This window comes from Carassius auratus, unplaced genomic scaffold (genome assembly GCF_003368295.1).
Source record: "Carassius auratus strain Wakin unplaced genomic scaffold, ASM336829v1 scaf_tig00017243, whole genome shotgun sequence".
In the NCBI taxonomy this organism is placed as follows: Eukaryota; Metazoa; Chordata; class Actinopteri; order Cypriniformes; family Cyprinidae; genus Carassius; species Carassius auratus.
The window spans coordinates 257,958-284,226 of NW_020524760.1; the positions used below are offsets into that span (position 1 = coordinate 257,958).

The 26,269-nt window shown below is 36.8% G+C and overlaps 1 pseudogene; it reads left to right on the plus strand.

Moving 5' to 3' along the window:
• The window catches only part of LOC113075604 (cytosolic carboxypeptidase 6-like), a 186,846-nt pseudogene that overhangs the window by 33,725 nt on the left and 126,852 nt on the right, over positions 1-26,269 (plus strand).

Here is a 26,269-nt window from a genome sequence, read left to right on the forward strand (position 1 = left end):
CTTAAGTTTCAAATAGCTATTAGGCTATCCTTAAGAATATTCTTGTTTGCCATAACCCCAACCGACCCTGTCAATTTAGGACCGACCCAATTAATTTTTTTTCCCCCTTTTAGTCCGACCGACTTGCCGATTGTAATTGCGTTAAGACCCACTGATTTTTTTTACTCTTCAAACAACTAATACAATAAAATAAAATGTGAGACACTGTTGACGCTTTTGACACGCTCTCATGGAACACATCCATTTTCTCCACTCGACCAGGAACTCTGTGTAATCCATATGGCCATAAAAATGGGCAGTCAATGTGCAACAAACGTTCGTGAATTTCTCAAACGGTTTTATTCCAGGCCTGCTGCATGATTGTGTGAATATTTCTGAGTGGCTTAAGCAATAGATGTGTAAAGCAATATATTGTGAGAGGGCCGTGTTTTACTGATCCCATATGACTCAAAATAATAAATCACAAAGTTAGCAAAACAATGCACTCCACTGTGCTGAGCAAACGCTTCTCTGCTGTCTCCATGTGCTATCGGAAACTTCCTATTTCCCATTTATGAAGTCGTGATTACAAGCTAGTTGCATTCTTTTCTGTTAAAAATAACACTGGACAGTGGTTTGTGAATGCTGATGCTTAGCCTAAATAATTTGATCGAGAGCATCCCTGTGATCCATGATTCGTCTGTATGTGTATTCAAAGCCAGTAAGCAATGGACTTTCATAATAATAATAAAAACAATAACTTAATTGTATGCGTTAATCAATTAATTCATTGATGTGATGATAATGCATTCATTTGCTCAGCCCTAATATATATATGTAATACATGTTGTTTCTGCTCAGATTAATGCACCCATGCTGAGTATTATTTTCTTACTTTTTTTAATGTAACTTACTGGCTGACCCCAAACTGTTGAACAGTAGTCTTTATATCAGTGCTGAAAATAATTCAGTATGAGATAAGTTAAGCATTATGTGTTGAATGAAGCATTATCACTAATGGACAAAATTTGATATTGGAAATGTAATCAAAACATTTGTAATCTCCAGTTGTGTTTTATCCATACATGAAACACAAGCATAGAGATGCAGATTCTTCTATGTGTAAGTTGCTTTTCTCTACATCTCATACTTCTCTCTTCACTCTCTATGTACTTTTGTGATCTCTTTCTCCAGCTCTCTGTTTTTCTCTGGTATCATATGGTGCTTCTGGTTAGAATTCACTGCACTGCTCTTTGTTTGTCTACATAAATCATAAGACCTGCAGCTGCACCACAAAGGTCACTTCAAATCTCAAGTAAAATGGAGGAGAGCCCAGAGGGAGAGGACCTCCTAGTGCAAGCTTGCTGCTTCCTTGCTGTCGAGGGTGTGTGTGTGTGTGTGTGTGTGTGTGTGTAAGGTGAGGGGCTAAAACTCAAAGAGAAATGTGAATGGAGTAAATCCAGCAAATCTCACATGCTCCAGTGCCTGCAGGAAAAGAGAGAGACAGGGCGAGAGAGTCTCCTTTTCCATCGCAATAGTCCCATGTTCACATGTGTGTGTGTGTTTCTATATGCTGCAGTATCCAAATAGAAATAGAGTGCATATAGAGCATTAGAGCATTAATTTAGAGCAATAGAGCATTATTTTAGTTGAGTTGGTACAGTGTAGCCACAGTGTCAGAGTTGAATTGGTATGGGAACTCGGAGTTAGTGCTGAATGTTCGTGCCACTCTGTGATTCAGAACTCCACTTTCAAGGCAACAAAAGCAAATCCTCCCATGCAACTGCATGTCAAGAAGAGGAGAGAGAGCAGAGGAAGTGAGACAGGTGTGCAGCCTTACCCAGTCCATCTCTTCCACCAGCCTACCGGCAGCTTTATGACGAGAGCTCTTTCTATCACCGTGACACATGTCACTGCATAAGTGTCACCCATTCAGATATATGCATGTACACATACAGAAGAATATGTATTTCCTAATTTATATACATTCCATTGATTCCAATTGTGTAGTATTGTTTTTATAAATATAAAGCATTCTGTATATATTAGAGAAAATTCTAATGAGGCAAATTAATTTTGTATGTCAAAGGGGCGAAAAAAGCCATAATTAGTTGTGTTTTGTCCCCCAAATGTTTTTGGACTAATGCAATTTCTATGATGTGTGATGCTTTTTGAACTGCAATTCAGTAAATCCTTTTTCCAGTCATTCTCATTCAAAGTTTCAGTATCCTGTGAGGAGTGCCAATTCAACTCAGATTCAGAAGTCATAAATTTGAAAGCAGCCAATTCTTAAATTCAGACTGTTGTACACAAGTGGAGCATCCAAACACAACACAGAGCCACAGAGGTAACACAGGGACACCGGCCCAGAGAGAGCTTTGACAACCAGAGAATGAAGATTAAAACCACTGCAGGACACAAATTCCGCCGTGTGATTGTGTGTATGTGTGCGATGGAAAATGCTCCAAAGCGTTTCCAGTTTATGTGTGTCTGGCTTCGACCGGCAAAGAAAAATTGTGGTCACGAACTCTCCGCTCCCCATTTTCCAGTTGTGAACTGTTATTTCTTACAGAGTAAGCACTTACTTGCTGTAACAATCCACCCATATCTCTGCGGTACCAATCCCAGCATTCCGTTCAATACGGAGCGAAGCCCCTCCCTCGCATGAATGAACAATAGGGCCCGAGCAGGGAGGGCGTGGAGCCATGCAGCTTCAGTGGGTTTAAATGAAAGTCATCCAGTGCATGCAGGAAGTCATAAGCAGACAGTGAAGAATGGCAGTGCTGTAATGTCTCTGCTGGAGAGCGGGACGGGACGGCGGCCAGCCGTAGTCAGCAAGCCGGGGGAAACGCAACTGCGGCAGCACAGGCTCAGCTGTGCTTACTGATTTCAGCATGTGTTTGTCAAGCTCAGGTGTGGGCTATTACAGATATGTGTGTTACACTGAGTGAATGTGGCAGAGGCACCTGCTCTGTTTGAATGTTCCGTCTGTTTGATCTTAGGCCTGGAGCCTCACACACATACATGCACCCCTCTCCTGGGGCTCTGTCTCTATGGATGAATCACACCAAAACATGCCCAGTTTCACCCTTTTTTTTTCTTCGGTAGTTCCCTTTGTTCTTTAAAGAATAGTTCACCAGAAATTAAAATGATGTCATCATTCCTAAATCCATAAGACTTCTAAATACAAATCTGTTCCTCCATCTGCCCAGATAACCATAACTTGGATGATCCAAAAGAAGATCAAAAAGGCATCATAAAATGGTTCCAGATGAATCAAGTGCTTCAATACAAGTTTTGTGAAGAGATATTGTCTCTTTAGATGATAAACAGTTTTCATTCGAGTAGATGATGGCAGAATATAAATTTTTACAAGAACAAACCATAAAAAAATGCTGTAAAAATCTAGGATTTGTTTTATATACCTACAATTACTGTTGATTTTTAAAGCATTTTATATTTTATTTTATTTTTGCATTACTAATAAGAATTGGGGGTAAATGTGTGTTGAATATATCTTGAAGAAAAATCTTGAAGTTGCTCTACAATAGACAATAAAAGATAATTTCATAATTTTTACCTAGGTGAATGTAAGTTCTTGACCGACTTTATGATTCATTCATGTAGTAGCTGTGTGTGTGTTAGGGTTGTTATATATCCTTTTTTTTTTTTTTTACCTCGCAGGTTTCCATAACAGTTGAGTAAATTAGATTTTAGATCACATTTGAGAATCAACAAGAATAATTAATTTGGCTTGGTTCCATTTATTTATATATATATATATATATATATATATATATATATATATATATATATATATATATATATATATATATATATATACTTTCCTCCCCCTTCAATGAATTTTGTCTGGTTGACCTGGTGTTGATTTTTTATGAACCTTACCATTGCCCATTAGGATTCTGTGGCATGCGTAAAAGATCTCAGTAGGTTTGTGAGAGGAACATGTGGTCATCGTATAGCCCGAAGACTTCCCCTGGAACCACTAATGCGGTTTCCCTCATCGCTCTCTCTCTCTTTTCTCTCCTCTAGACACAAATAAATAAATTATATTTTCATTAATCCTTGCCTTCCTTCAAAATAATATGGTGGCTACTTCATAAAACATTGATGCCAATCTTTCATTATTCATTTTGGGGGTCCTGTTCTTTCGTTCCTGAAAGGAAATGAGAAATGGGGGGGGGGGGGGGGAGTAGACAGAGTGACAGACTGGAGGGACAGGGAGGATAACATGGTGGATGACAAGGCCAGGCAGAGTGGCGTTTTTGCGTTATGTTTTATCTCCGTTCTGGCTGAATGCCATTTCCTGCCTGTGTCTGAGCTTATACTGTAGCTCAGGTAGGGCTGAGTAGCAAAGTGTGGAGAGGGAACACATATCCCAAACATATTTTCAGATTAACAAGAGCTCCGATCGCTCTGCTCCATCAGGTGACTCACTAATCTTAGATGCGAACAGAACATTCTACCTTGTATGCAATAATAAACATGAATGCCAGTAAACTCGGTACAGTGCATCTTCCACTCTGTATGTTTTGCACGGAGGTGCATTGAACGCTGCACATGAATGATAATGATACATGCATCCCATATCCCGTTTGCATCTAATTTGTGGTTAGCCTAATGGATGCATGTATAGAGTACATAAAAAGTCACTTTCTCCCCTTTCCCATAGCCCTTTGCCTTCATTAAAGCCCACCATGAAAGCCTTCGCTATTGATTTGTGAGTTTCTCAAGGATGCACTTTGAACCCTCTACCATTATGCAGAGATAATGGCTGTTTGCATGTAGTTTAGACCAGCTATGTGAGTTATGACCCCTGCGGTAACCATTTTGACGATCGTCTGGCATAAAACTCTACTGGAACGAGAAAAGGTGTATGTGCTTTTGATAATGAGCTCCTAATTTTGTAATGATGCTAAATGACAAGGAAGGCAAACCATCTGTCAAGCTGTTCTGCAGAAATAATGGACGAATAGGTCCTGTAAAAATGAGGGATATTAGAACTATAGAGTCTATGTTATCAAGCCCAACCAGAGCTCAGCACCACTGGTGGAGATGAAGGGCCTTATATGCTTAATTAGACTGTGGTTTGGGGGACAACAGGTCAGGAATGATTTATACTAAACTATTCGGGATTTTAAAAATGCATCCTTCCTCTCTGAATTGGAGAGAAATGTTTTCTGTGTCGACTTGCAAAGTGACAAAAATATTTCAACAAATTTTTCTGTAATAATAGTAAAGGTTAATTACTCTTTTCCCCCTCCTGTGTTATTACTTTAAGTACAGTTTCACAGCACAAAGGGAAAAGCCTATTAGCAAAGGCTAATTAGCATAACACCATCGCATTTTCGTGGAATCTCACAAAAGATTCTATAGCTCCACCAGCAGCCTATGCAATTATTCTGCTTTGTATGTGTTCCAACAACAAACCAGCATTATTGACTTTATAAGCGGTTTCGATCCCCTCCACATCAGCTTCATCAATCGCACAGACTCTTAGCAGATGCTTGGCTGTGCTTTACATCCGGAAGATGGAGGGAGGGAGAAAAGGAGAGGTTACACTCAGATCTGTTCAGGCCGGCGTGCAGCGAGCCGTTATGAATTTGCATGCAGAAGTGCTATATGTGTAAATGGCTTTGTAGAGCTCCATCGCGCTGAGTGATTTACCTTTACTGCATAATGCCGCAATTCCAGCTTCTCCTTCGCCATTTGCAGCCAAAGTTCTCTCTCTTTCGATTCAGTAAGTAGTAATCTGTCACTCGTCTAATACAAGAATGAGAGACAGAAAGCGGGGAAGTTGCCATTTTAATCTCTCAAGCAGAAATGAAAGCCTACGAGACGTCCTCCGGTGAGCTCATAGAGGCACAGTTACAATCGGTTTTCACTAATCTACTTTACTAATCGCTTTCCATCAGTTAACTGTTTGAATTTTCACCCTTTTTAACTTTTTCTGCTGCAGGTTTGAAATATAATGCACTTGTTAATGCTTGGCTTGACTTTTACCAAGTTAATTTCATAAATGAAGAGACTTTCGTCTTTGCACATGTGTGCGTGCGATTGCTCATGTGGGTGGTCCTTGGCCAATACCCAGCTGCCTCTGCTTTCACACTTGCATCCACACACACCTGTCAATCAAACACATTTCCTGAGCTGCCACTAGACCACTGAGACTGTCTGGTTCCTTGTATGTCTTGCTTTGTACCTCATGTTGTTCTCTCCTCCTGAGCTTGATCTCATGACAACTATCAAAAATGTCTGGGTTGTATTTCACCTCTACATCAAATAAGTAAATGAATAAATTTAATATATATTGGAAATAATATATTAGATATGTATGGTAAGTAAATAGTAACTGTATGACAATAATGAGAATACGATTTTTGAGCAATAAATAAATAAAAGAAGAAGAATGCCTCTAAACTTTTCTTTCCCTCATGCAAAATAGATTTTTTTATGTTTGTTTTCTTTTGATTTTGCGGTGAAATATTACCCTGACATTTACTTTTGAGATTTACCATTTTGTCTTTTTCAACAGATTCAGAACAGACATTGGTAATTAAAATTAATATGTTTCACTTGTAGTGAACTTATGCACCAAAACAGCCAAGCAATTTTGTTACATGATCACGTTACTATCTCTCTTACCCTTAGAAACAGGTTGTTTTTGCTATGTAAATGAGCTCTGTTCTGATTGGTTAACTTGTTTGTACCTCCATTTGGACTGACGTTGTTATTTAAGTTGCTGATGATATGTAAATGTGTACAACTTCTCAATTTCCAGCAATAATAAAAATATTTTGCATGATGAGTCCTACTTTGTTTTGTAATGAGTGGGCTGGGCAGAATCCTGTGCCTCCTGCCCTCACAGGGACGTGGCCGGTTGAATGGTATGTTGTTCTCTGGTTGTAATTGAGATGTTTCAGAGGCTTCAGTGTGGCATGTGGCACTGAAGGACAGGCCAAGAGCACATGGGGAGAGGAGAGCAGTGCTATCTGTCTGCCTAAGAACAAGATGACTTCTTTCAATTCAGTAAATACCATGACCAGTACACCCCCAAACATACATGACTCCCCACAACTTCCCCTCTGCTCCTGCACACGCACTCTCCCTCTGAGAGCCTGTGGAAAGGAAGTTAATAGGCAGCATCTGCTGTCTAGGAGGTAGTGTACCCTCCCAAACCCCCTGCACATCCCCCAGGCATCTGGAGACACCAGCCTGGCTGTGGGCACCAAAAGTGATGGGGGGTGGATGAGGTAGAGAGTAAGAGAGAGACAGAGATACAGAGAGCAGACTTGCAACTGGCACTCTTGCCAGCGGGGATATGGTCAGACAGGCTGGCAAGCTGTGCCAGGCAGGGACGCCCCCAAGGGACAGATGGTTTACAGATCTGGACAGGATGCAAGGAGAGAGAGAGAGAGAGATGAGATCCTGACAAATGCAAAAAATGACTTGCTTTAAAGATTAAAATGCAGCACTTAGAATTTGGCAGTATAATTAATTTTACACAAATAGGGCGAGCCATCTAAATTCTCATTTTTTTGATAGTTCTAGGCCTTAGACTTTCAGGAGTAATAGAAGCATTACTGAGATGAATGATGCTGCTATTGATTTATGTTCAGTAAAAGAATTGATTAATATGCAGTGGGATTGTTTAGTGTAGGACAGTGGAAGTTGCATGACAAAGATTCTAAGTTAACTGGAAAATGAAAGTGATCATCATATTTGATGTTTAAAATATAGCTTGGTAGATTTTGAACAGTGAGATCTATTAAGCAACACAATCAATTCTGCTTTTTAAATATGATTTAAAATATGATTAAAAAAATAATTACAGTATAGTTGTTTTATGGAAGCCCGGTTTCTGTCACTGAATATATATTTTTTTATTTTTTAAAGTAATTGCACCTTTTTATCTCACAATTCATTTTGTAGAAATGGTGAATTCTGATCTTTTTCCCCTCACAATTGTGAGATATAAACTCACAAATGTAAGAAAATGTTAATTGTTTTTCATTAGGATTAGGGCCAAGCAATAATAAAAAAAAAATAATAATCTTGAGATTTAATTAATTATAATGCGAGTAAAAACTTGTTAAAATTAATTTAATAATTGAATGAGATTATTCTCAACATATTTTTTTTTACTTTTTTCTCGAAACACAATCACTTTTCTTCTTGTAATTTAATGAGTTTATTCTCAACATTTTATTTCAACTTTTTTTCTGTAAATTTAATGAGTTTAACCTTGCATTATAATGGCTTTAATCTCAAAATGGTTTTATATTTGTATTATTGCTTGGGCCTAACCTATTCCATAGTATTGGACTTTATAATTCATAATTGGATGCTTTATCTCACAATTGTGTGAAAAGAAGTCAGAATTGTGGGATAAGATCTTGCAGATTACTAGTTTATGTTTCATGACTCTAAATTTGTTTCTCGCAATTGCGAGTTTATTCAGAAATTCTGATTTTATAACTTGCAATTGCTTGTTTATGTCTGGAAGTTATGACATTATATCTTGTAATTATGAGAAAAAAAGTCAGATTTGTGAAAAAAAAAAAAAAATCTTTATTTAATCCATGAAAGAAAGAAGCTTCCATAACTTCCACTCATTTTACAGGAAAAATAATGCTGAAAGACACATTCAGGCATAAGTGGTCATGCTTTCCAGACATCATCTGATCATTGGGTATACAAAGATGGCTTCTGAAATATTATGTTGGAAAGCTATAATTACCTGTTTTATTATCAGAAATTCCAACTGTATTTTTCACATTTCATTGATTGGCTCATTTAACTGGATTTGTACAGCAACCAGATTGAGCCTGACAGTGTCTCGCATTGAGTTTTCTGTGAGTGGTCCATTTATTCCTCCTCTACTGCGTCTGCTTTGACTCACCAGCCCTCTGACCTTCATCCAGCTTTTATCTCTGTCTTGCGCTGATATCACTTCCTTTGAGACCTTATTTAGCCAAGTGTGGCATTGTTTTGATCTTGCAAGAGTCACCTTGTGTGGTATTGGTCAAAAACACAGCTGACATCATTGCTGTCCCTGATTACATCACAATAGCAAACATCACTGAATTTACTTGCTTTCCTTGACATCACTTAGGGCAAATTCAGCCGCCCATTCAGATTTCACTTGATGAAAAACAGATCTACTTATTAATATGAAACCCTCAGTTTCCAGCTAATGTACAACTGTGGGTTTTTTCCCAGAAGGCATTATTAGATTATGCAGTTGAAAACTGCTCTTACTCAGGAGCATATATGAACACTTTTCCTGTTGACTGTGAGAAAGACAAATCAGAAGTGATGCTGTGGTGGGTTTTTGAGGAGAGTAATCCCTATCACTGTCTATTCTCAGCATCCTAACACCAGCACTGCCTGGGGCTACATTAGCTGGTGGGCCGTACCCTGCAATATTACTTTCTGCTGTAAGATCTCAACCTGGACCTGATGCTCACATCTAATGGAGATAATGTGGATGGATTTCAGCTTGTATCTCTGTCATCTCACTTGCATCTCCCTCATCCCTCTGTTTTTCCATCTCTCAATCTATCTCAGCACCATCTCCATCAGTGTCTGGGTGTGTGTATGTACAAGTGTGTGTCAGTGGAGTAGAGACGGAGGGCAGACTGGCGCCAGGCTGTCTCCTTGGGTCCACTCCACCTACTCTGCTGATGCAGTCAGCCAACACATCTCAGCCGTCCCCTGGGAAAGAGAAAGAGAAAGAGGGGAAAGAGACAGCACACCTGCATCACACCCCTTCTTCTCCCCCAGCCACCACAACTCTTTTCTTTTTACACTTTTGTACTGTGTAATGTTAATATGAAGTGGTAGATCTCCCTAAGAACATGAGTCACCACCCCAATAATCAGGATTCGATGTTCTGTTTTTCTTATGCACAAATATTAATGTAAATATTAATATTTGTGTGTGTGTGTAAGATTGTTTAATTGTTTAGTGTTCCTGTAGCTCAATTGGTATGATAGGTAAAAACTGACAGCCTGAATGCACTGTGAGTCGCTTTGTATAAAAGCGTCTGCTAAATGCATAAATTTAATTTAATCTTTACTGTATATTAAGATGAATTAAAAGCATCAATATTAATACTATTAAACATACTGATTGTGAAGAACATTAGTCATCAACCCAGTAATCAAAGTCTTTATTTTCTTATACATAAATATTAATGTCAATGTTAATATGTTGTATTATATATACTACATAATAATATTATATTGTACATGGAACCGCTCAAACAAGAAAATTATTTTGAAGGCATCGCAAGGACGCAGTGTTTACACTCTTTGGGGAAATTATCCTAAGAATAGCTTACTTATTATTGTCTTTGCTCCTTAAAATAGGATAGCAAAAGTCATTTTAGCATTACCTTCACCTTCACGTGAACAGCAGAGGAGCTTTTTACTCGAATAAGTAAATGTGTGTAATATGAATTATGACGACACCGTCTGTTCTCTCATAATCTCAGAAGTCTCAGTAGGGCAGGGGGTACTCAGGTGGGGAAAGTCTGTAAAACCATGGAACAACAACCGGTAAACACATACACAGACATTCACACCAGGGCATCTCTTAGACGTCATCCTGTCTGGCTGTTATTGCCCTCTTTTCTCTAATGCACACCTGCATCCATCACTTACACTCTGCATATAAATGTGTGTATGTGCCCTGTGTGGTTTCTGCCCCTATGCCCCATGAGGGGGCATGGCGCCATGTTGGCTGGTTCATAGGGCTCATCTGCTCTTTGATAATTTCCCTAGACATCCCTGAGCACAGCAGGGCAGCTACTTACCACTGTGGGGTCACACATATGCAAACACATACACACACAATAAATTACCACTGTTAGCCACTGCTGGATAAGGCTTGCTATAGCCTGATCACTATATGCACAGCCTCACACACACACACACACACACCATTACGCCGCTGCTACTGTTGGGATGGACCACCTGGGACATGCAGCCCTGTGTCGGGGTGTTGTGGAGTATTTTACAGATGACGCATTGAGTGAGAGAGGGAGATCACATGAGCCTCATTGTGAGCAGGCAGACAGGGTGTGGCCGATGTTTTTACCCATTTTGTTTTTCTTTGTATAAGTGTGATGTAAGATGAGTCATTTTGGATTAAAGGGTGGGTCGGTTCTATAAGGCCCTAAACACAAGATCTATGGCCATCTACTGGCCAAGGAAAGGGCACACAAAAAGTAATTTCTCTCTGATGTTCATTCATTCATTTATGAAGTGCAGAGGTTGGGATATTAGCAAAGAAAATGTTTGGCTGGTTATATGCTGTCAAATCTATATATGTATATGTATGTGTATATATATATATATATATATATATATATATATATATATATATATATATATATATATATATATATACACTACTGTTCAAAACTTTGGGGTCAGTGAATTTGTATTTTTTATTTTTAGTTAAACTCACCAAGGCTGCATTTATTTAATTAAAAAATAATACAGTAAAAACAGTAATACTGCAAAATTATATTCTATTTTCTATATTACTCTATTTTTACTTATATTTTACTGTTTTCTTAATCATGTAGTATGTGGATTAGGTGCACATTTATTTATTTTTTATTATATATATATATATATATATATATATATATATATATATATATATATATATATATGTGTGTGTGTGTGTGTGTGTGTGTGTGTGTGTGTGTGTGTGTGTCATGATACGTTGAATTTACAGGCATTTACAGTTCAAGTGATCAGCTCAAAAAGTTCCATTAGGTAAGAAACACATTTTAAATCACACACTTCTGAGTGGTTCTACCCAGCTGAGCAACTGCCATTGAGATGAATGAGAATGCTAACAGAAAGCTTTGTCTGTGTATTATAGACCTCTTTGAATGTAAGTGTTATTAGGTAATAGTAGGGATTTTGGATTCAAGCTTTTTTCTTTTTTTTTTTTCATTTTCAGTGCGTTTATGTGCATATGTCTGCGATCGCATGGATAGAAGCACTTCAAGCTCTTCAAGTTGATTCGTAATGAGAATCTGTGCTGTTGACCCTCTGCCTGTTCTCTCTGTCTGTGGATGTTGCTTCTTATAGCATCTCTGTAGACACTATAGGGAAATCTCATCTCTCCCCACACACAGCCAATGACAGGGGCTGCACTAGCCACCTGCACACTACTGGAGCCATCCGGTAACCAATTATCTGAAGATTACTGTTTTCATGTTTGTTCGAATTTCCTTGCACTTGTTTGTTTGTTTTTCATCTATTTAGTGCCCATTAATTTCCATGCATTTGCATATGGGTCTCAGTTGTTAAATGTCTATAAACCTTAGTGCACACTACAAGACAGAAGCTTGCCACCCTTTAATGTTTATAGTCTGCAACAGAAATCCCCAGATCATAATGTGTGCCATGTACACTTGTGAGTCACACAGTTAACGATGTTTCCAAAGTTGTTTGAAATCTGACCGACCTGCCAGGTGTGTGCCCTGTCTCAGACAAGCAAGAGTGCAGAAATGAGCAATATGCATAAAAATGAGACAGATGACATGCATGCCTGAATAACAGGGCAAGATGGTGGAAGATGCTGGCCTTTAAAAAAAAACTGCAAATTTAGAGATGAACTTAGCATGTACTGCACAATACAATGCATCATCCAATATATTATTAAATTAAATATAATTACATTTTATTTAATGAACAAAAATGGTATTAATGTAAAATACTAAAATGTGTTTATTTTGACAGTTTAATTGAAGAACTGAGTGATAGATTTTCCTGAAAGCTAAAGTTTATTATGAATATTCATAGGCTTATATTTTTAATTGAAACCGTGTTGTAGTGGCAGTAGACTAATTCTACAGATTGAATGATCCTCAATTTGGCCTGTAGGTTCTGTTGAATGGTGATGATGTTTTAAATGTTCATCTAATTCATGGAATTCTTAAAAAAAAATACTTTATGAATTTAATAATGATTAAATTAAATAATACAATTGCCAGCAACAACTGGGGGCATCTTAACTCAAAGGTTTTAATTTTCACTTATTTAAATCTATATTTTAATTTATTTTTTATAAAAATCAATAAAAACTTTTAAATTAAAATGAAAATAGAAAACCTAATTCAAAATAATAACAAAAACTATAATAATATAACAGTGATATTAAAAAAGCACTGGTTCAGATTTAATCCTGAGGGTGATTTATCTCCATCTTGTCCTATATTAAGTCATTTTCAATGCAAAAATGACAAACACATGCTCCAAATTATTTGTTGATTTGACGTTCGTCTAGAATCAAATATTGTATTGCTGTGTGAATGAGCCTGTGTGAAATTGCTGGTTGTTGGAAGAGAGCGTTGGGTATTCACTCCCACCTCTGACAATCCCTGCTGGACCAGAGACTCGAACCTGCAACCTTTGGGTTACAAATCAGACTCTCTAACCATCGGGCCACAATTGCCTTGAGATTATCATAATCTATAATCATCATAATTATTTATAATCGACATACTGTAGTCTATGATTAGTTGTGTGAAGTGTGTACCATAATGCCAGCAACAGGACAATAAGTGGAACTGTGAGTGTCTAAAAGTGGGCAGGGCAGCAAGTTCCTGTTTTGCAGTATGTACTAAGCTTAAAGTAAAATAAAAGGGCCTGTCCTTTATGTCAGTATGTGTTTGCAGCACAACATTAATGTGGCCTATGCAGAGCTGCCATATTGATTAACCACTTATCGTTTAGCCTTTATAGCTCCTATAGCCTTTGGTGCAATTTTCTGTATTTTCTTCAATAGTAATGAGTGCCAAATCTATCTAGCGCCCCTGTATGCTTGCCACTTAATCTCACAGCTCTTCTGAACACCAACACACCCGGGATATCCGTATCCTCTCTCCGTTTAGTTTTTAAGACAGGCCCGCATGTGGTAGTGCATCTGAAAGTACCGTTTCAATGTTCTAGTATTATCTGCCCAACATCACCCCAGAGGTGTCCAGACGCTCTTTTTGGCGGGCAGCAGTCATAAAGAGCACTAGGTTGGAATATATTAGCCTGAGAGTTTGTCTCTTTCTCTCTCTCAGGGGTGTATGTTTATGATCTGAGCTGTAATGAGTGGATGATTTACGCCCTGTGAAGACAGTATGATGGCCAGGGCTCTTAGCACTAATATTACACGTGTCCCCCTGCGCTTGTGACGAGCACTGCATCTCAGACTCCAACACACGCGTGTCTGTGTGTGCACGTGTGTCAGTTTGCTTGGTGCATGCACTTGTCATGTTCAGCCATGATACCATTCAACAGGCAAGCTCATGCTATTCTGCAGAATTCATAAACTCTTGATCTTATGCAGCTATGCATTTCAGTCTAGTGAGGGTATTAGATCACGATAGACCCTAATTTAATCTGTCACTGCTTATTAAAGACAATAAAGCCCTATAGGCTCACTTAGCATCAGTAAAATAAAACGCTATACTCTAATCAATATAAGCTGTTATTCATTATTGTGCCGGTGCCTTCTTTTGAATAAGGCTAATGTTAAAATTCTAAATTTCCTTTGAAACAATCTGTCACCCAGTTAAACCATTTTTGAAATTACACCGGAGTATCCAATCAAGCAAGCATCTTATGTCATTTCTCTTGCAGTGAAATAGATTGTGGGCAATATTTAGACCACATAATTCCTACTGAAAATGTTTGCCACTGAAAATTTTACATTTATTGATCTTGTACATACATTTTTTGATGTGTTTTGTATTCTTCATTGTTATTGCAAATTCTGCTCATTTGTCGCCAATATATTTGGTTAATAGCAAAAATGGCAGTAAAAATGTGCTGAAAAGTACAAACCAGTCAATAATCTTTTTTTTTTTTTTTAAAAGTGCTTTTAAGAATTTGAAGTTACATTACAACTGTGTAATTTACAGTTTGATGTATGTTTATATATATATATATATATATATATATATATATATATATATATACAGTGGGGATCGAAAGTTTGGGCACCCCTTGCAGAATCTGTGAAAATATGAGTAATTTTCAAAAAATAAGAGAGATCATACTAAATGCATGTTATTTTTTATTTAGTACTGTCCTGAGTAAGATATTTTACATAAAAGATATTAACATTTAGTCCACAAGACAAAAAAATTGCTGAAATTATTAAAATAACCTCACTCAAAAGTTTGGGAACCCTTGGTTCTTAATACTGTGTGCTGTTGCCTGATGATCCTTGACTGTCTTTCTGTTTTGTGATGGTTGTGCACGAGTCCCTTGTTTGTTCTGAACAGTTAAACTGAGCAGCGTTCTTCAGAAAAATCTTTAAGGTCCTGCAGATTCTTCAGTTTTCCAGCATCTTTGCATATTTGAACCCTTTCCAGCAGTGACTGTATGATTTTGAGATACATCTTTTCAGACTGAGGACATTTGAGGGACTCAAACACAACTATTAAAAAAGGTTCAAATATTCACTGATGCTCCAGAAGGAAACAAGATGCATTAAGAGCTGGGGGTGAAAACTTTTGGAATTTGAAGATCAAGGTAAATTGTACTTAATTTGTGTACCGGGAAACATACAAGTATCTTCTGTTGCTTACGAAGGGCAGAACTAAATGGAAAAAAATTATATTTCAACGAAATAAGAAAAATTTGGCCATCTTCATCGTGTTCAAAAGTTTTCACCCCCCAGTACATACATATATATATATATATATATATATATATATATATATATATATATATATATATATATATATATATATATATATTTATAAAAGTTAAATTTAATGAAAAAAAAAACTTTTTTCAAATTTCTAGGAAATATAAAAATACATTGAAAAAATTACAAATTATCAACTCAACAGAACACCCTAGCGGCTACCCAGAATGCTCTAGCAGCTGCACAGCAACACCCTGGCAACCACCAATATGACTTGTATCTGCTATGATTAACCAACACAAAATACAGTGTCTACTTTCCTCCCTAAATTGGCTGATTTGGTCTCTGGTTCCCAGATTCGTTCTCCTATCTCCGATCCTCTACAAGCATTCAACGCTCCCCCTAATTTCAAACATACCATCGCACATGGACAGCTCGACCACAAAGCAAGTGAGGTTGCTTAGTAACTGTGCCATCCAGTGCTATTCTCCAGTCTGATTCATGTCCCAAATGATAGATCAATCACAGAAGGGCCACTCCACTCTCTCTACTTCTCACATTACGGCGGAAAAATCAAGAGAAAAGAAACGCTATCAAATGTAAAACAATAAATGCATTAGAAGAGGGATCACTTGTTTGAGCAATAATTACACAATATGGGCCTACGTCCAAAGTCAAAAGAGCCTGCACAGATCTGAGAGTATCATTTTCATAATGAAATGTGATATCCGTATGTGTCACAGATCCCCTTTTTTTTTTTCTTCAGCTGTTTTTGTCAGGAGAATGAGAGAAGAATCGTGGCACTTGACAGCTTCTTGCTCTTATTTGAAACCATTTAACCTTCACAACATTAAGCAGATGACAGCCAGTGCTCTTAGAAGAATAGAGGATGGTGGCAACCGAGAGCGAGGGAGACGGAAAGAGTTAGAGAGGCAGGAGCTACTGCGATGACCTCTATGCTTGATTGATTTGAGAATATAGACCAGATATTCAGCTCCGTATGAAAGCTAGCAATTTTCCCCCTCGTCTAGTTCCCTTCAGAGGGAAGCGGACAGTCGCGGCGGCATCAAAGGCCCCGTCGTGTTCCTGCTAACAGAGTTGAAAAGTGCCACGATGGAGAATGACACCTCGGTACAAGCCGAGCCGTTTAGCTAACAGCACACACACACATACACACACATACATGAAAATAGAGATACCAGCGCTAGTCATCAATAGCTTTGTCCGCGCCAGTTGAAGAAACTTTGGGTTTCTTTAACAAGTTATGAAAACTCTTTCATTTTTAAAGTCCATGACCTTGAGTTTCAAGCGCTGACCTTTTCTCTATATGGAAAAAGAGCAGAAGAGCGACGGCTCACTGTGTGTGTTTTCCTCGGGGTGGGGAGTGTGTATAAAAGGCTGAGGCATTCGGCGGGCAACTGAACTGTAAAGCCGTGTGTGTGTGGGTTATTGTCCGTTGGCCTCCCCCAGACACATAGCGAGATAAATGTGTTTTGGAACGGGGGGCATTGTACCATATCCACCAGCATAGGGAGGCATGGGGCGCTGTCATTTTGATAAAACAAATTACAGGCAGCCACAACGAGAGAGAAAGAGAGAACGATAGAGGGAGAACATACATTGCAGCAAAGATAGAAAAACACCCAGCAGGTTTGAGATTCACCAGACTCTCTCTCTCTCTCTCTCTCTCTCTCTCTCACATAGAGGGGCAATACACAAAGCTATTTTCTCTGACCAATAGCGGCGCAGCGGTGCGGGAGAGGCAAGCAGTAAATTCCCGCTGGGTAATTAAAATCAATAGCCACGACTCGCTCAGTAGCCAACAAGGTCAAACGCTGGAGAGGAACCAGGATAATGCCCGAACAGATAAATAAAAAAATAAAGTGAGGTGTCACGCTGTTTCATTAACCCTGCATGGGGAGAGGTGTGTGAGAGTGTGTGTGTGTGTACGGGCTAATGTCTGCTTGCTAGGGTAGTCGGGTGCACGGCAAACAGCTGCGGGTCTTGAACCCAACCCTACTCAAACTCAGGCCAAATACTGCAGCGAGCACAGTTGACCCTGAGCATGAGACCCGCACATATACACACATGCATACTGCATATACACAAATACTGTTTATCTGTATGTGTATAAGTTAATATATATTTAAAATGAGGAAATATGTACACTGTCATTCAAAATTTATTTGGAAATGTCTTATGCTCATCAAGGCTATATTTATTTAATCACAAATAACAGTAAAAACAGTAATTTTGTGAAATATTATTACAGTAATAACTGTTTTCTGCTTCAATATGTTCATAAATCTACTCTTAAGTGCCACACGGTCCTTTAGAAATCATTCTAATATATTCAGTTGGTGCTTTTTCTACATGGTTTAAAACAGCATTCATTTAATATACTGTAGAAGTATTTTTGTAACATTATAAACATCTTGATAAGCATCTTCCTAACATCCTTGTACAATTTTTATTTTTTATTTTAATTTAATTGTATTTTTTAATTGCAAATCATACTAGCTTTAGAATGAATGAATTTCAGAATGTTTGATTAAACTTTTTTGAACAGCAGTGCATATCTCATGGTGCCAAATGCTTTTATTTTTTTTTTTATTATTATTATTTTATTTTATTACAGAATGCATTATGGTAATCAGAATAAGGGGTTTAAAATATGCCTAATTGCCTAAAAAAAAAAAAAAATTGAATGGTCCTTGTTTTGTTTTGTTTATGCAAAAAATTGTATTACGTATTTATTTTAATTTCGGGAATCCAGACAGCCTTTGTGAGATTTACATATAAACCTAGGTTTAGTTGTGCCTGTTCAAATTAATAAAGTTTATCTAATCATTGTTTTTAATAATTAATAATAGTTTCAGTTTGTGTTTTAGGTGACATTTCATGTTAACGTTGTGTCTGTGAGTGGGATGGGTGTGTGTTAAGATGTAATTAACAGACAGTGAAGGGTCATGAGTTTGTTCGTGATGTAATATATTTGTCAGAAAGCTGGACATGCATTAGAAATCATTTAATATGTCAGTGAGTGTGTGTTAGCAGCAGAATGTAGTTTGGTCCAAGCAGGCACCTGTCCTGTGTGTTAACGCTCTTTTGAGACCCGCAGAGATGACAGAGAGTTGTAGAAGTCCCCCAGAGGATTTCTCAGCTTGATCGTTCATTTGCTGTCTTTTCCTCCACAGAGAAAAGCTAATTCACTTTCATTTTGGCTCAGCGGTTCACTTTATTCAGGTAGCCGAGGAGTCAGGGAATGAGTGTGTGTGCAGTCTGTTGTGTGTGTATGGATGATGCTCTGTTATGTTGGCATGCACTGTGTGTGGCTGATTCATATCTGCATAATTCTACACACAGTAGCTTTATTTTTCACGGGGATCCTAATGAACATCAGGGTGGAGCATGCTCTTTTAAACGGCCAATCACAATGCTGCACCCGAGGGGCTCGCTATTACAGGAAACAAGCTAAGCGATGCATATGTTGTATGTAGGTTGCTGTAACCTTCCTGCCTAGACAGCATTTGGAACAGGTGATTCCCTAAAATGATACTTATGTAGCTAGCTCACTTTTGAAAAAGACATACTGTATACTGTACCTATAACTTTTTGTTTCCACTTCTAATATAATGCTATTTTATAATTTTTTTCTTTATTTTTGTTTTCCTTGCAAATCATAATATCATCTTGTTAATGAAACGATTTAAGAATGATTTAGTAGTTTTAGCTTGATGTGATGAAAGTTATATATGTATTGAAATATTAAAATAGCTAAAGGTTAGTGCAGGGTCAGAAATATTTTCTTAACTTTTCTTAATACTGAAATATTTGAAACCCTAAAACCTAATAAGTACAGTGCCAGAAATATTTCTTATTTGTTTTCCATCATAACTTTTCTTAATATTAAAATGTTTGAAACCCTAAAACTTAATTATCAGGTTTAAATAGGATTTTTGAGTCTCATATGTTTTCCATTTAGTCTCAGGCTTTTGCGTTTTTGCATTTTAGTTTATTTATATTTTTATCGCAAATCATAATATTAGTTTATGAATTAGTGAACTTCATGCTACTTGAACTTGATGCTAATATTAAAATAGTGACACAGACTCAGAAATGTTTTTTTTTTTTTTTTACTTTTCGTAATTTTTAAATGTTTGAAAAATTCAAAAACATTATGTCCAGGTTTAAAAAGGATTTTGAATAAAGTCTCAGGCTTTTGGATCCAACTGCATAGGTCTGTGTTTGTATGCATTTATGCATATTGGTCACATGGTTTTTATAACTTTTCAAGTCAATAACCCAGTTCCATCAGTGTACAGTGTGTATGTGAGTTGTTTAGTAGAAAAGAATGAGATGGAAGGACTGGGGGCTGATTTTACAGAGCTGTTTCCTCTCTCTTATCAGAAGAGCTGTGTGGAAGCTTCTGTGCTGTTCACGTAGATAGCATCTCCATCTGATCTCTCTCGCTCTCTCTCATCCCTGTCCCATAGTCAAGCCATCCCAGCTCTGATCTTTCCTTTCTTTCTCATCTTCTCATTATTTCCCTCCCCTTGTTATTCCCTCCATTGCCTTACATCTTATGTTCTTTGCCTGTCCTTCACTGCTATTTGCTCTCTCTCTCACTCTCTCTCTCTTTCTTTTTCTGCAGATGTGCAGATTTACCTTCAGCAGTGGCACATAAAACTGATTAACAGCACAGTATATCATTTTATATGCAAATAACATTGCTTTCATTATTCAGGCTGCTCATTGTGCACTGCAGAAATGTTCATTGTTTACAGTTTGCTGGTACTGTTTGCCTTCGTCTAGATTTTTAAATCATCTAAATTTCTAGGTTTTTAAAGGGAGAGGCATTGGATGAGAGAGAAATAGAGAAAGACAGATAGAGAGAGAGAGAGAGAGAGAGAGAGAGAGAGAGCTGACTGAACAACAGTAATGTGAGTGACGATAGGGGATGTAGATGATTGATTGGCTTGCACGTTTCCAGACCTTTTATTTATTTATTGTTTTCTTTTTCTCCATTTTCTTCATTTCCTGTAGTCTTATCTTACTGTATCTTTTATTTTATTTAATAATTTCTCTTTAATTGTATTTTTTTCCTTTTACTCCATAAGTACTTATTATTTCCTTTTCCTTTATAATATATATATATATATATATATATATATATATATATATATATATATATATATATATATATATATATATATATATATATATATATATATATAAAACATTTAGTTTACAGCCTTTTCCTCACTTCATTTAATTTCAATAAATCTTCTTTCCTCACTTCTTCTTTTTTTGTTTATTTTAATCTCATATTCCCTTCTCTTCTCTCCTGTTTTTCTTTTCTTTCATTTTCTTTCTTTTAGATATGGGTTTTTTGTTATTTTTTTATTTAGCCTTTTCTTTATTTAATCACATCCTCTAGTCTTCGCTTCTCGCCTTTTCTCTTTTCATTTCATTTTATTCATGCCATTTCATCTTATATCCTCTCCTTTTTTGTCTCATATTTGTAGCTTTTTATTTTATTATTTCTAATTATATTTTAAGTAAGTAAATAGTGTGGTCAGACTTTCTGTCTCACCAAAAAAAAAAAAAAAATCTTATTTACTACCATTTACAATATGAGCTATAATTTGAAAAACATTAAACTTCATAAGATATTTCCAAGTGAAAAGAACATTAGGCAGGAAATAATTAAGGTTGTGATTTTATCAATCAGGACTTGAATTGCAAATGTGATGATATGGGTGATTATTCATAATGTTTTCCTCAACTATGCAGCCTTAGTTATATCAGCTGAAAAGTGTCATTACAAAAAAATTTTCACATTATAATTTTTAAATATTAAGAACACAAACATTTTATATTTCTTCAGAACATCGCATTAACCCATGAATGTTCATTGTGAAAGCAAACAAGTTGATAACATTATAATGACATGCTGTCTTTCTTTCTTTCTTTCTACAGGCAAAGACTACCAGCCAAGAATGTGTATTACCACCGCTGCCCAGACCATCGGAGGAACTACGTGATGTCTTTCGCCTTCTGCTTTGACCGCGAGGATGACGTTTATCAGTTTTCATAATGCTACCCCTACACCTACTCCCGTCTACAGTATTACCTGGCCAGTCTGGAGCGCAGAAATCTCAATTACCCGCAGCGAGACCAGCTGGGCCTCAGTGTGGTTAGTCAGTGCATGTTTGCTCACTGCGTAACCGTAGATTATTGTTGCATTTCTGGTGTTTCTGTCACTTTTTATTATGTTAGCATATTAGCAGGCGGACACATGTAAGTGTCTTTGAGGATGCATGACTGTGTGTGTGTGTGTGTTTGTGTGTGTGTGTGTGTGTGTGCGCGCACATGATCTGCACAGGTACTGGATCATTCACAGTGCATACTGTCTCGTTCTTATCAAATAATTGTTGAGGAAAACTCATTAGGAATGCTCGAGAGATTAAAGCCCTATTTTAGGGCCTTCATCACTTTCACGTTCGTCAAGGAGAGCCATGCACGGGAAAACACTGATGAAAGGACATTTATTGATAAGAAATATGGTGTCAATGGAAAAAAATAAATCAGTTTCACATTAAATGGGATTTGAAAGGGCAAATCTATCAGGGGGAAAATAAATGCCAAACTATATGTTAAAGCGATGCAAGAACAGAAATACAGACTTGAGGCTGAATCTGCTCTTATTGACACCGCTTGTGAAAAATTCACCCAGACTGCATAAAACAAGATCAGATCTCTGAGTCTTTAATGTTCACCAAAGCTGCATTTATTTTGATTGATTCAAATAAAGTGAAACAGCAATACTCTGAAATACTATTACATATTAAAATAGGTAATTTTAAATAAATGTAATTTATTCTTTAAATGCCAAAGATAGATTTTCAGCAATATTACTCACATGATCCTTCAGAAATCATTTTAATATGCTGTGTGGTGCTCAAGAAACTTTTCTTATTATTATCAGTGTTGAAAAACTTAATATATTATTTTAACTTGATACATTGTTTTCATGATTCTTTGCTGAAAAGAACAGCATTTTTTTAAATACAAATCTTTTGTGACATCATATATATATATTTGCTTTCACGTTTGATCAATTTAACTCATCCTTGCTGAATAAAATGATTCATTTATTTCCAAAAAAAAACCTCAACAACTTTATGTAAACAGTAAATGAGAATTTTTTTTTCTTGGCAAATAACTGAAACAAATTGAGTTAAGTACTTAAATTAATTAATCTAAAACTGAAAGAAAATGTTAAGCTAAATATAAATGTAAATATTAAAAAACTTGAAAAAAAATCACATTTCAAAATTACTAGAACAAACTGAAAGTGAAATTGAAACTGAAAATATGAAAATAAAAGCTAATTCAAAATATTATTCAATAATAGGCAGAAACAGAGGTCCTGAGTTTTGGTAATGACAAATAAAAAATAAAAATGAAATCCCTTGTATACTGTAGGGAATGTACAATCAGCCTTTTTATAATTCATGTAGAAGATATAATGTCAGAAATAAAGCAAGAATGAAAGGATAGATACTGAATGTTGGAGAAAAAAAGTGAGGGAGGGGCACTGAGAAAGTGAGAGCAAATGTATTTGTATGCACAGGCATAAGGACATTTTATGGCCTTATTTGTCTTTTTATGTCCTCTGTTCTTGGCTATGTGGCAGTACAACACTCTTAATGACCTGCAGAGATGGAGGAGAGAGGGAGGGAACAAAGAAAAAGAGCAGGATGAGGCTACAACAGCTTGGACTGCAGTAGTAAAACACTCTCTGGTGTAACACACAGACGTGATGTACTTAAACAGAGGATCTGTGAGGAGGAAGTTCATGTGCACACACACACACACACACACACACACACACACATGTGCTATAGGTAAAGCAGGTAAAGTACAATCCTGGATTCAGTGCAATACTGAGATTACTTCTCTTATATATTTCACTTTCAATGAGGCAAGTAAATGCGAAGAGCGTTCCACAAAAAGAGTTGTCTAGTACATCTCAATTACCTCTTTTGCTCTGTTAATGCTTCGCCTCTCAGGGTCAAACGCGTTTCTGTTTGGAAGTCTGCTGGCTGGTTAGGTACAACTGTTTTACATTCACATTTGTTAAACAACAACCAATCAGATCCCTCTGCATCCAGAAGTCAATGAAGATGAATCCAGTCGAGCGTCGCCACGAACAAGCAATCTGTCCAAACATCCCAAATATGCTCATACAGACTATTTTCACGACTTTAAAATGCCGACTCGCAACAACTGTCATGTTCAACAGCAATCGTCACATCTGTTTATTGTATCTTTAGTCATCGAAGTCCTCTAACAGCGTTATAAAGACAGAGAAGCACAGCGCGGTTTGACAGTGGCTTTGATGGATGATTTTGCGTGGAAGCTTCTTCTATCGTCAGCTCGTTGTTTGCCGCGGCCCATTTCAAACGTCGAGTTCGCATCAGCAAATGGAGAATGAAGTTGTTTTGAAGGCTGCGCATCCAGATCCATTATCCATTATCCATAACCCGAGTGTGAAATGCTCAAGTCATCTGAATATTTAAAAGAGATCAAACTCAGATCTGCATTTATGGGTGTGAATTATTTAGACGGTGCAGTGTAACATACGGATCTTGTACAGCACACGCAGCATTTAAAATAAGTGTATTGGATTAAATATTTAAGCATATACAATTGTTGATTTTTGCATAAAAGCAGAAGGCCTCAGGGTCTTTGTTGATGCTCAGTTATCGTGACTCAGATGACCTGCCTGTCTAGACGGAGCTCCCCTGTTTCATCCCCTCCTTTAATGCATCCTTCAGTCATTCTCTGTTGGTAAAGAGCCTGTCAGTCTCAACAGAGGCCTGTCATGTGACTCGAGCCCTGCTTCCTCACACAGGTGCCTGTTTGTGTTGAATCCTGAGTGCCTGCTCCTCTCCAGATGTGGAGACACAGCAACAGTTGTGGATCTGACAGGCTTGCAAGAGCACTTACTGCAACAAAGAGCAGAGACACAAAGACAAGCAGACAGACAGAATCCAGCCTGAGGGCCTGACTGGCACTCTCTGCTTCACTTCACGTCTCTCTCTATCGCTCCATATTGCGATTTGCAACTATATATACATAGTCAGACTTTATTATGATTTCCATGTTTTGCTGTAATGAAATATGGTAATTGTTTCCTCATTAGTGTACTGTAATTGTTTTTCATCGGTGTAAATTTAGAGCTTCTACAACGCAAAAGGCTGAATGTCTTGAATACTGTCCAGACAGTAAGCAAGTCATTGTTTATTTCTGTACTTATTGCATTTTTAAACAATGATTTATATAATTTTGGTACGGATCCCCACACATGACATGCAGAATAAGAAAGTAAATAGCGCGCACAATTTACTAATTCGTTCCCTCGTTTTAATAAATTGGGCATTCAATGTAATTTGTTCCCTTGTTTTAAGTAAATTGTGCGCACAAAATAATAATTTGTTCTACTTCCTATGCACATTCTCATAAAGGGATGTAGATGACTCTCACTTAAAATAATCCATGCAATCCTGCAAGGCTTTTGAGAATGTGTGTCATTATTATTATTATTATATTATTACCAAACAGTTATTAATTTGAACACATTCCTTGTTTATGTATTAAATATTCATACAGCTGGAGAAAAAAAATGGTATGCTGCTCCATTTACCATGTTTTACTTTCTTTAAATTAGGGAAATTTATTTTTTATTTTATTTTTAATCATTTTAATTTTGTCATCATCTAATACTAACTTTTATGCACTGTTTTTTGAAGTGTGTATAAAAACCTGTAATACTAGCTTGCTCTATTCTTTTTTTATTCTACATGTTTTCTTTATATTTATTATAATATTTAAAAGCCCTTGCTATGTGTACTGTGTTAAGCTAACTGAGACTTGTTATAGCACTTATATATCATTGCTCTTTTTGTTGTTTTTGATTGCTTCCACTGTCCTCATTTGTAATTCGCTTTGGATAAAAGCGTCTGCTAAATGAATAAATGTAAATGTAAATATAGCTCCTATCTCTATAAATAATCTTCCATATAATAGAGGTCTCACATTTATTATATTAAATATGTTTTTTATTATTTATACATACCTTTTTCTTTAGCATATCTAAAAAAAAATTAGACATCAAAATGTTGTCACACCTAAATTTTCTTAAGTGGCACAAAAGTGATAAAAACTATATAATAGAAATGTAAAGAAAGAAAAATTTTAAATACAATAATAATGCAAAAACATTGTAATATCTGCCATTAAATGTCTATAAAATCCCTCAGTAAATCCATTCTACATATTTTCAGAATTCTCGCTGAACCTAAGGAAAACTTTAAAACCCTCTAAAATAATTGGATCTCAGAGTGTCAGTGGAACACGTGGCTGTCACATTCATTCATCACATTCATTGCTCTCTATGTGAACGAAACTGCTCTGTTGGCCCTTTTAGTCTGAAAAATGGGGGAAAGGATTGCTGGCTGTGAGAAGGGCAGAACAAGAGAGAAGGAGGAGAAGAAAGGTGCATGGAATCTACAGACAAACATTC